The sequence below is a fragment of the Diadema antillarum genome, unplaced genomic scaffold, assembly GCF_040938485.1.
Source record: "Diadema antillarum isolate AM-2024a unplaced genomic scaffold, OU_Dant_1.0 seq00000429_RagTag, whole genome shotgun sequence".
Lineage (NCBI taxonomy): Eukaryota > Metazoa > Echinodermata > Echinoidea > Diadematoida > Diadematidae > Diadema > Diadema antillarum.
In genome coordinates this window covers 570,009-582,996 of record NW_027271410.1, presented here as the reverse complement: position 1 = coordinate 582,996, position 12,988 = coordinate 570,009, and the positions used below count along the sequence as shown (strand labels likewise).

At 38.9% G+C, this 12,988-nt stretch overlaps 1 long non-coding RNA gene across 1 annotated transcript; it reads left to right on the top strand.

The window, feature by feature from the left end:
* Nucleotides 1-4,212: 4,212 nt before the first annotated feature.
* On the top strand, nt 4,213-6,220 carry LOC139732505 (uncharacterized). The gene is made up of 3 exons (XR_011711025.1): nt 4,213-4,418; nt 5,319-5,400; nt 5,966-6,220. It is a non-coding gene; the product is annotated as an uncharacterized lncRNA (long non-coding RNA).
* The last annotated feature ends 6,768 nt before the right edge of the window (nt 6,221-12,988 follow it).

Sequence of the window (12,988 nt, the reverse complement as noted above, 5' to 3'; positions counted from 1 at the left end):
TGTAATGAAATCTTCGAGGCTCCCTGCATATACCACTCTTCCTCCGGGAAAACAGACAGAGAGACAGACAGATAGAGAGATATAGAGAGGGATAGACAAACACTGACAGACAGACAGACAGACAGAGAACAAAGAGCAAAGAATGAGGAAATCACTTTGAGCATGCATGTATGCACATATCCCCTGCATGCCCATGTACCCTGACGCGCTATACAAATCATTCAGACGGATGGATGGCTCTATTGTAAGAGTTCGATGCGGTAGTTTAAATTGGCCCTCAAGGGATGGCCGGGATCTGATGTTATTCAGTTTACAGTAACTCTATACGTGGTAAGAGTTTAAATGCAAAACCATGTATAATATACATTCTTATCAACTTGAGATATTTGAGATTGAATCCGCTGAAAAACAAAGGAAATGATCAAACCATTTATTATACTGAAATGTGATAGTTTTGATAATATTTTACAGAGATATTACTTGTTCTGTTATAATGAATGCAGTTTATCTGTAAAGAATTATATCTAACGATCATATTACTTAAAGGGATGGTATTGGTTGACTCGGAGATTGGGATTCAGATTTTAACTTTTGCGAGATTAGATAATTAGAAACGAAATATTAAAAAGCGTATATTATTCAAAGAGGAATTCCAAGTTTATTTCATGAAAATTGGTTTTGAAATGGCTGTGATATCCAAAAACAAAGTGAAACAAAGTGGTCCGGACAAAAGATGATGGGTCCCATTATAGGACCTCTTTTTGGGGGGATATCTCAGCCACTAATTTTTCATCAAATGAATTTGAACTCCTCTTGGAATTATGTGTGTTATACTTAATAAGAGGTTTCTCATTATCTCACAAAGAAAAAAAAAGGTGGAAAGCTGAATGAAATATCTTAATCAAGATCCGGCTTTAAAAACTCAAAACGTATCGTGATTGACTTCAGAAAAATAATCATACATATCGTATACTCAAAGAAACAAAATGGAAGAAGGATCATCAAAATCGCATATATCATATTTATTTTCAGAATGTTAAGGTTTTATACGATTCTGCGAAACAGCATATTCGAAACCACGAATATTGCCCTTTTTAACTGATGAATCACGGTGACGTATAATGATGTCATTACCTCATACCATTCTCCCACAGAGTAATACATGTACACTTACACTGTTGTGTTTTGTTGTCATGTTGCCGGGTTATTATGTTGCATTAAGTGTGTTGAATTGTATCATAGGCCTATCGTATATTGTATTGATATCAATACCCGTCCGTTCGTTTGATTTCAGTCTTTAACAAATAATGTAGACTCAGTCCAACACCTTCTTGCTCAGTCTGAAAGCTGATGGTGTATCATGGGTTCAATGGTGCAGTAAAGACTTGTAACTTGACATCAAATCCTTCTCTCTATAACTCTCTAAAAAAAAATCGAGTGAAAATATTCACTCGTTTTGGAGTGACCTCAGGGATCACTCCAAAATCTTCGAGTGATCCTTGAGGTCACTCCAAAATGAGTGAAAATGAACATTTTCACTCATAATTCACTCCAATTTCACTCTAAATTCACTCTTTTTTGTATTCACTCTTTTAAGAGTGAATATTTTCACTCGATTTTTTTTAGAGAGTAATGTTACGCAAGGAATGTCTTAAAACTGCAGGCTCACACCCCTCCCCCTTGCCCCCCTCCCCCCCCCCGAAAAGACACACTCTTGTCTTCAATGAACAGCACACATCTGTCATTGTACTGATTAAACATTTTGTTCATTTGAGTGTTAATCGTTTGCATGCCTGATCAATCAAGAAGTCTATATTTCGCAATGTCAAGTGCATGACGCCCAAGCGCGAATACCCAACATGACACTATTTCCGTATAAACGAAGAACAATCCCTACGCACACACACAAACACACACACACACAAAAAACCCGACTGATGAGGGGTCCTATATGCAGCGACTCCAACACGACATGAATGTTTTATCTATTGGCCAATCCATAGGGGTCCAGGTAAAATAATGTAGGTTATTCACTAACTTGTTTATCTTTCCGCCTTCAAAACGTATATTCATATACTAGTATTTGGTATCAACATTCTCTTCTTGTAATGACTGTTTTTAATAGGAGATTGCTTGTGGCATTGAAAATAGAATTTGAATTGAATTGAGATGAGTTGAAAATAAAGCGGAGTGATGCAACAATCTTCCGGACATTAGAAAATCTACTAACAGGCCATGTTTATGATATCAGTCCCTATTAATTATGTAATAGTCCTATCAATAAAGAGTCGGAAATATGGTTTGATTGGTCTCAATGGTCTAGAAATAACATCACGAAGAAAAAAGAATACTAGTATGCCCCGTATTTCATGACGGATAAATAGAAATCCCCACGTGCCGGGTATGCAGACGACATTATACATGTTGATCTAATTGAGTATTCCGCATACACGGGTACTGGATGAGTATCTTCACTACGAGTATACACATCGTTGCAAGTTCGTCCGTTCTCGTATGGGAGTATATTCTCGAGATGGCTAAATTTAGACAACTAATTATCTTCTAAACTTCTCTTTGATTGGGACCCATTCCCTAGTCTTGATTGCCAGTCTCGGAAGAATGTGGTTGAGAGTCCAGCAATGACGCTGGCTAGCTGGCCAGGGATATTATACCTCATATTATACTCGCTGTACGAATCAATAATGTGCATTCTCATCGCCACGCCACGAGCCTTAGAGGAAAGACAAGAAATTACAAGATTGGACTTGAAGTTCGTTCTCCGTCTTGACCACAGACTAACAACGATGACCGGAGACAATTCGCTGATCCAAGGAATGTGTCATCACTATTTAGTGTCCACGCGTACGTGAAAGCAGCTAAATACGTCTCTAATGTGACGTCATTTGTCAGCTGATTTTGTGTCTTGTTTACATTTGTTTTGTGCGGTCGCATCGTTGCAAAATCGTGTGTTGGACATACACGCGCATACACATACACCGCACGTACGTGGGCTAGCTACACGGGTAAAGTGAGAACGCCGCGCCCACCAAGCAATTACTGCGTGTATTAGCTATCGGGTATAAATAACGCGCGCGCCTCAGCAACTGGTATTTCTTGATCTGTCAGTGAACAGTGTAAGCGAAAACTGAACCGGTAGGCATTTCCGACGTCGTGAACATCGCATTTTGTACAATTGTTTGGCGGTTTTTTAATCGTTATCATCCCCAATATTTCGTCGTCCCATTTATACGTGTGTACTAATCGTCTCCATACTGAGCTGTGATAATCCGGCAAACTCTTGACGTGACTCAGCACAGCAGCACTAACACTGGTTAGCGGTCCATATTCGGTAACCCGAACGACAGTGTTCGTGACTTTATACAGGGCGTGTGCATAGCCGATGGGTTCAATGATCATCGACATCATGTCGTTTGGTGTTGAGAAGCCCGTTTTTGGTACGGAACCTCCAGTATCATCAAATTCTGACTCAGGACCCGAAGAGGCGGCCAACATGGAACCAAAGAGGAAACGATTGAGGAGTCGAGGGAAACGCAAGCGTGTACGAAGGAAAGAACATCGCCGCCGTGTCAGGCCAGGAAGGTCACGTCGTGGGGGATACGTGAGAATTGGCGCGCCGCTGAACGACAATGCATACCTTTTGAGCCAGAGATTTCTGGCATACGGACCAGCGAGCGAGAACATTCACAACGCCGATGGTTGCCTGAATTTCACTGCAAGTAGTACTGTGACATACGTACCCTCTGACTCACCGTACATGGGACAGGGCCCTGAAATGCGTGAATTTAGTGGGCGTATTTCGACGTCGCCCGAACGTTGTTGCGAAATGCCACGTAGAGCTTGCGACATCTCGGTGAGTGGCGCGAGTGAAGGGGACACTTCAGATTACGGTACTGGCGGGAGTGTCAACTCCCCTGTGGGCGGTGGTGGTGTCTTTAGTTGCAGTTACCTCCACGATGAACAGCAGATCGGCTCTGAAGCCGGCGATCACTTTGGCGATAGCACTTGTAGTAGTCATGGACTTTTTGACGAGACTTTTGCTCAGAAAAACTTTGAGGCAGATTACTCAGCGCAGGAGCAGGTCCTTCGCAGCGAGTTGACTGGACTTCCTCGTCGAGAACTGGAAGAGCGAGGAGACGAGAAGGATGGAGGAGTTGAAACAGGAGATGGAGGAATTGCTTGAGGAAAACAGACACCTAAGGGAGGAGAACGGGCAGTTGTCAAGGAGCAAAGCCGAACGTTCTGATGGTGATAGCGTGCATCTATAGGAAAGTGTGTGTTCGCCACTGTTGTTTGTGTGAAGAAGTGAAGAAGAGCAGTGTGACTGCATTCGACAGTGAAGAGTTTGACTCAGCAGATCTAATGAGTTTCTTGCCTGCCTGCCAACAACTTTTGTCAAGGTGTGTGTCTGTGCAAGTTCTGATTCAAATGTGTCCTGACAAAGAGCTACATGTATCATGCATGCACTAATCCACAAAAATAAAAGTTGTATTGTGCACAGATATATTAATAATAATATTTGTTTGAAGACATGTCATTTGCTAATGTAAACTGACAGTGTGAATGCCAGATTGTGGGAATTTATCTTTAATACATGTATCAGGAGAAATTTGCTTGTACATGTATGAAGATGCAGGGTACTGCAATGAGAGGATTTCACCCACAGAACCCTACGTAGCGTAGTATGCACAATATACTGTACAAGGAAGTTGTTTGAAAAAAAAATTAAACAGAACAAGAGAATCATTTAGAGGGGGAAATATTCTGGTTTATGTACATGTGTCTATAAATATGCATCACAAAGTAACGGACAAATGTTATGTACTGTATATTTTGGCTTAGCAGTGTTGAAACCATCTATTGTAAGTGTTACATTATACAATGTACATGTTTTGCCTAACAGCCAAGCTGCTGACCAAAAAAGCATGTGAAACATCGGGAAAAAAAACTTAAAAAAAGAAACTTAAAACATTGATAATCATCATGATCTACTATGAAGACCTTGTTTTGCATATTGTGTATAAACATTCATGTGTTGTGCCTCTGCTCAATTGAAATTTGTGTAAATACCCAGAATGCATTATATGATTATACATAAAATCCCTTTCATGAACATTGAACAATCATTACATACAATTCTCATGGATACTTGCGAATTTTTGTTGTACGATAGTGAGCTGACAGATTGAACTGGAAATACGCTAGTGTATCAATGGACTACACCAAACAGTCTTTGATGGTTTTGTCAGAGGGTTTTCTTTGTCTCTGTGAATGACATTTTGAGTGCATTTCCTTTTCAGGATTCTCTCAACATCACCAGCCGCGGCTGCCTGAGCACCACTCAGGGTCACCGGTGGACAATGTCCTCTTGTTAACAATGAGGTAAATGGCCGAGACAGTGACTGCATGTACAATGTATGTTATGTGGGTGATATGAAAAGATGCAGTGCTCACAGGAATTTGCCATAACCTGCAAACACTATGAAAACAGCCCTCTTAGTTTGACATGTCTTGTTTCGCAATACACTAAAGTGACATTGGAGTTTGAGCTGTTGTTGTTACCAGTACCGAGTACTGTACTTTCAGATACAATGTATCTACTTCGGAGCACTTTGTTACGTTTAAATGCTCAACCTCAAACATTAGTCATTCCTGTACAGTGACTGTGCTAAACATAATCTTATTGTGTACAGAAAATAAACATCACATATCTTTCATTTGCTTTTATATTCTATGTAGACATCCACCAGTGAATATGATCAATTTTTTTAGCAATTAATTGATAATGCCACACGGCACTACATGGCTGTACATGTAATATCATTTGAGAAGGAGGCTTGCTACAAATGCATATTAAAGTGCAGATATGTACATGTACTTCCTTTTCCCTTTTCTCTCATGTATTGTACACACTTATATTATTTGATGTGCTTATTTTCATTTTCAGTTCACAGCAACGTGAAGATGGGAATGCCAGCTGGTTTCTTCATCAGTGAGCTCTACAGAGTGGATGCCCATCACCAAGATAAAGAATTAAGAATAAGAAATCTTTAGAAGCACAAACATCAGTGATCAAATTTTTTTTTCTTGTTTCTTGTGCCTTTTTGACTGAAACTGTTTTTCCTCCACATTTAAGCCAGATGAAATTCTAATCATGTCTGAGAATGTACTGTACATGTATGTGCATGTAATTCCAGCTAAGAGATGCACCTACATTTTACATGGGATCTGCCCCCCCCCCAACAAAAAAAAAAACAAAAAAAAAGTTTTTATACAAGCATATGACCATGTTATTGATGTTAGAGTTACTGTCTTTCTTCATTAGCAGAATCAAGCAATAATGTCTGGAACAAATAAAAAGACTTTCACAAGATGTTTCAACATACAGTCAACCTTGTTTAAGTTAATAATCGCCCAAGTCAAAGGTCTTTTCAAGTCCTCTTCTCTTTATATTCTTTTGATTTAATACCTTGTAAGTTGAATTTTCTGTACTTCAAAGCTATCTTTTTCAGTCCAAATACATGTAGATTCAACTTAGGCAAGGTTGACTGTATCTATCACACACTTATTGGTTTGTTGTTTGATGCTTTATCGGGCAATTGAGCAGCCTGACATTTTTTCTGCTCGGGCCATCTCACTATTGACCTGTCTTTATCATTGGGGGGGGGGGGGGGGGGGGAGTGTATCACAACTTGCAATTCATTTTGTAAGAACAAATCTAATATTCCGTACATGATGACGATGCCACACGCATGTACGTTTGTTCATACAAGTTTTCATTAAGCCAAAGACATTGCTTGTATGTTACCATTTTATTTGTTGCTGTTCTGTATCAATTTTGTTCTCAAGATTCCATGCTTGTCTTACAGGTAGCCAACCAAGCGACCAGCATAGAGTACATGTACAAATGTTTCCTCTGTTCTCCCTGTGGACAAAGAACGGCTTTCTTTATCACAAACTGTAACATAATCATGTTTTCAGCCCTGCAACTGTAACAACAAACTGTAAATGAAAGATGAATTCATGAAAGGAATTATGTTGTTGACTACTTTTCACTGTTCAATAAAACAACTGAAAAAAGTAATGCTTTTGCTCAGAATCTTCACGTGTACAATATTTGAATTACTGTACTTGTCTTTCTTTCTTTTTTTTTCATTTGTTTAATAAGAACATTGTACATTATGTGGTGCATGAGGGTGCAGTAAATATTTTACACGTCGGCAAGAAGAATATACAGTTATATTTATATCTTGTGAAAAAAAAATAAGTGTGGAAGTGATTGATTGAATGAGAGCATAAAACTCTCCTTTATTTCTTTCAGCATTTACAATATACAGTGTACACTGTATACATGTACAGTTAAAATTATTCAAATTAAAAAAGTTACTTGAGAAACAATCTAAACACTCAAATTCCCAAACACCACTCAGATTATACACGTACATTGTGAAAAACATTTTTGCACAAACATGTCATGTACACATGGTATGTATGTGTGTGTGTCTGTGTGTGTGTGCGTGTGAGTGTGTGAGGACAGTAGTAAACGGTACAATGTACATATAAAATCAATCGAGAGAATTTCGTTATGGGTTGATTTTAACACACGGAGCAAAATTCTGCGCAAATTCTGTTTACATAATACAGTAATACTGTATATAATGTACATCAATACCTGTGCACGTACATGCGTATGAATTTACAAAGAACATGTACTATATATGCGTGGTGTTTCGCGTCAGAGGAATACGTAAGCCTGCGTGTGACTTGCGTGTGCAAAAGAAAGAAAAGGAAAAAAACGCTCAAAAGGGGTAAAAGAAGTACCCCCCCCCCCCACACACACACACGCATTCATACATACACATTATACATAACTCAAACACTTCACACAAAAGCTTGTACAATGTATACTCCTAAGACGCCCAACAAACAAGACGGACAATCCATCTCATCAATGCGACTTCAACTTGAAACGAGTATGCACCTAGGGTGTCTAAATTCATTTCAGTGAGAAAAACGTTTTTGTATTTCTTTTTAATTAAGGTACATGTAGTAATGTAGTTTTACACAATGCAGCCAATACATGTAAACTCAGTGATAGTCGGCGTGAAATCTTTGACGAAACAGTGCATGTGAGTGACAATTTGAATGTGACGTGTAATTAGTACAAAATGTATGATGCACGCAGGGCTGTATATCACTACATGTACTAAAGAGTACTGATTCCGACCGGTGTCTCAGAAACCCTGTCTATTTCCCAATATTGATTAAGAGACAAATTAAACGACAAAGAAATCACATAGATAAAATAATTAAACTGCTAAAAAAAAAAAAAAAAAAAAAAAAATGATTTCCCTGGAGAAAGCAGGGGCGGATCCAGGGAGGACCGCAACCGGCGCACGCCCCCTTTATTTTTTGTTGAAACAAAAGAAATAAAAAGAAAAAAATGGGGGAGGGGTGCGTGCGCCCCCCCCCCCTTTAGTTTTGTAAACGCGCCCCATCTTTACGGAATTTCTGGATCCGCCCCTGGAAAGTACATTTGGTACAACTGAATATTATTACAGTACAGAGAACTACGCAGTGTATATGCATGTTGTGAGCAAAGCATTCAGTTCAGTATACACGCACACATATTGTCATGAGACGCACCAGCAATATAATTGTTATCTTACAACAACACCGTATATCTCATACAGTAATGATGGAGAGGACACGCACACAGTCCATGCGGTATGAGGTTGGATTGTGTAATAATGTAATTTCTTAGTATGTGAAACAAATGTTAAATGATCATTTTTTATTCATTATAATTTTAGGGAATTTGTAGAGATGCGTGATGGTTTCGCCAAGAAGGTCACCGCCAATTTGCACTCCTCGGACTTATCTGTATTTCTCTTTCTCTTGCCGACTCACTCTTTCTATCTTACAGAGTAAAGTATGTTTCCTTTGAGCATTTATCGCATTGTCAAAGCATATGAACATTGATTTTATTACCACACATGTGTAAATATTGTCTACGAAAGGCCTATTTACACTAACTACAATATCTATTGTATATAGATTTAGAGAACAGCATATTATACGCTTACAGCTCTTCATTATTACTTTTCTGGAAGTGAACATATTTTGATTTAGATCCTTTTTTAATCCTTTCATCATTATGTGATGATGAACCTGACAATAAATTAATCTTCATCGTCTTCATCGTCTTCGTCTTCATCGTCTTCATCTGATCTCTTTCGTCTGTCACTATCATCGCTGTCATCGTCGCTGTCATCTTCATCTGGCGCTTCAGTAGCATCATCATCATCTTCATCAGATTCAGATTCATCTGATCTCTTTCGTCTATCATCATCGTCATCACTGTCATCTTCATCGTCTTCGTCTGATCTCTTTCGTCTATCACTATCATCGCTGTCATCGCTGTCATCTTCATCTGGCGCTTCAGTAGCGTCATCTTCATCAGATTCATCTGATTCAGATTCGTCTGATCTCTTTCGTCTATCACTATCATCGCTGTTGTCGCTGTCATCTTCATCCGGCGCTTCAGTAGCATCATCTTCATCATCTTCATCTGATTCAGATTCATCTGATCTCTTTCGTCTATCACTATCATCGCTGTCGTCGCTGTCATCTTCATCCGGCGCTTCAGTAGCATCATCTTCATCAGATTCATCTGATTCAGATTCATCTGATCTCTTTCGTCTATCATCGTCGTCATCACTGTCATCTTCATCGTCTTCGTCTGATCTCTTTCGTCTATCACTATCATCGCTGTCGTCGCTGTCATCTTCATCTGGCGCTTCAGTAGCATCATCGTCATCAGATTCATCTGATTCAGATTCGTCTGATCTCTTTCGTCTATCACTATCATCGCTGTCGTCGCTGTCATCTTCATCCGGCGCTTCAGTAGCATCATCTTCATCAGATTCATCAGATTCAGATTCGTCTGATCTCTTTCGTCTATCATCATCGTCATCACTGTCATCTTCATCGTCTTCGTCTGATCTCTTTCGTCTATCACTATCATCGCTGTCGTCGCTGTCATCTTCATCTGGCGCTTCAGTAGCATCATCGTCATCAGATTCATCTGATTCAGATTCGTCTGATCTCTTTCGTCTATCACTATCATCGCTGTCGTCGCTGTCATCTTCATCCGGCGCTTCAGTAGCATCATCTTCATCAGATTCATCTGATCTCTTTCGTCTATCATCATCGTCATCACTGTCATCTTCATCGTCTTCGTCTGATCTCTTTCGTCTATCACTATCATCGCTGTCGTCGCTGTCATCTTCATCTGGCGCTTCAGTAGCATCATCGTCATCAGATTCATCTGATTCAGATTCGTCTGATCTCTTTCGTCTATCACTATCATCGCTGTCGTCGCTGTCATCTTCATCCGGCGCTTCAGTAGCATCATCTTCATCAGATTCATCTGATCTCTTTCGTCTATCATCATCGTCATCACTGTCATCTTCATCGTCTTCATCTGATCTCTTTCGTCTATCACTATCATCGCTGTCATCGCTGTCATCTTCATCTGGCGCTTCAGTAGCGTCATCTTCATCAGACTCATCTGATCTCCTCATCCGCAGAGCATCTTGGTTGTCCTCGAGTGTTTTCAACCTACTGACGGAGGTTCGGTAGCCATAAGACTGGTCAACGGATATCAGACACACTGCCCCTACTAGGGCAATCAAGAGCAATGTACTTGTCCTCATGTTCGTAGGAGTCCCTGTTACATGCAAACGAAATGTGACATAAAACATGTATAGAAAGGCTAGAAATTTCGACATTTTATGGGGATAAAAAGTAGGAAGGCTTGCTGGAAAGGATGCACCCGAACATATCACTTTATAACTGTTTTATTCCTGCGTGGTTCATATACTTTTTCTTTACCGATACCGCGCAATTTTATCTATTGGATATCTGTAGATACCTTTGCACACACTGTACAAAGGAGACGCTTTGTCAATAACCTGGTACCTAACGAAATGTAACCACAAGGTAGCGTGCATCAAATTTGAGACATCAGCGGAAGGCATAAAATCGACTTCATATAGACCAGTTCGTAATTCCATGAGCAGAAAAGGGTCATTTGTATACCAACAGGCATTTTGGTTTTTTTTTAATTCACTGAGACAAGCATTTGAGATGTGATGATTATTCATGTGATCCTTATCTAAATGATGCTTGCTAGCACATCCACCTGACAGCAAGCTTTGTATTTGACAATTAAAACTGACGGGGTATTCTGATCACACCAAGTCACATTCTTTGTTTGAACACAAATTCCATAAATTGTTACGTAAGGCAAACTTATGCATATGTCACTCTGGAACGAGTGAAGTGTCTCACCAACTGAGAAAAAAAAGAAGGGCATTGGTTTTGTAGCAATGTGTACATGAGCTTATTTCGAACTGGCTTATTCACCGATTGCAGCTAATATTAATTTTGCTCACATTTCAACCTCTCGTTTGATGTATGTCACTTTTCAGCAAATCAATTCAACTGAGGTTTTAAAACAAAACTACCTCGTTTACTGTCACAAATTACATGATCATGATGAGTAGAGCGTTGAGCTTTGTTGTTGATCATCACGCATATAGGCCCTACAGGTAAATATCTTTGTTTGAAATCCCCATGTTTTGCAACTTTTATCAAGTATAGAAAGTGTGATTCTAATATGAAGATATTTATATTTATACTTCAAAAGTCACACTGAAAACTTACTACAGTATCCAGTTTGAAGAAGCACTTCACAAAAATTGCATGTCACCGTAACTGCAGGTACTACGACAGATTTAAGCACAAACCAACCAATTGTGATTGCGTTTAAAGAGGAATTCAGGTATATAGTATAGTCAAATAAGGATTAGTAAATCTTACGAGTACAACAGTGAAAATTTGATCGAGATTGGATTAAAAAAAAATAGGGAAGTAATGAAATTGTGAGGTTTCGCTTATTTCTGCAGAACAGTTCTCGAAGAGTTGATATGAATATGCAAATGAGTAAGCGATAATGAGTGATAATGTCATCACCTCACTATTTTCCGTTGACTAAAATTACGAAAATTAAATGTTTCTGTTATCAAAATGTAAAACATGGTTATCAAAGTGTAAAACATGATTTTATTTTATTCGTTAAATAACTTCAGAATAATGATCTGTTAGATATATCAGGATTTTAGATTGGGGTTGTAATTGCGTTTGAATGAAAAACTGGAAATTTCGAATTTGTGCGTACAAACTATATGACAAGTTAGGGGATGACATCATCACTTCACTGTTTGCATATTCATATTGATTGCTCACTGAATTGTTTCATGAAAAATTAGCAAAACTTGACAATTTCATATCTTGTTTATCCGATTTTGATCAAATTTTAATTGTTGTGCAAGAAAGTCTTACTCCTTCTTTTGTAGACTAACTTTCAACAGCACTGGAATTCCTCTTTAAAAAGATTCATCGCTGTTTCACTGTAACAATTCCTGTGTACAATCACTTCAAACGTCTCGTTAAACCATGCTCCACAGGTGCAACATATTGCACTCACCATAGAAACTCGACAGTCGTGGAAGGAAACAACACCAAAAGGTGTTTGATATTGTTATTAACGTTCAGAAATCGTCTTAACAGTCTCACATTTAAATTGCTAATTCAAGAACAGCGATTTCAGTGTTTCACATTTTTACTCTCACTAATCACATTACGTCACACACAAATGAAAACATGTCAAGAAGTACTTACTTATCAGCGCACCTCAAGAAACTTCAAACCCACAATTAGCGACGTCAAAACAGAACTTTGCAATAAGCTTTGTGCGGTCTTCGACGTGCAATTTATAGTTTTCGGGTTTCCTTCTCATAATATTGACCAGCAAACTAATTAGAAGTCGCCCGGAAATGAAAAAGCAAACGTTTACGTTTGTAATTTCAATAAAGGCGATTAATAGCAGTAGCCACTTTTCGTT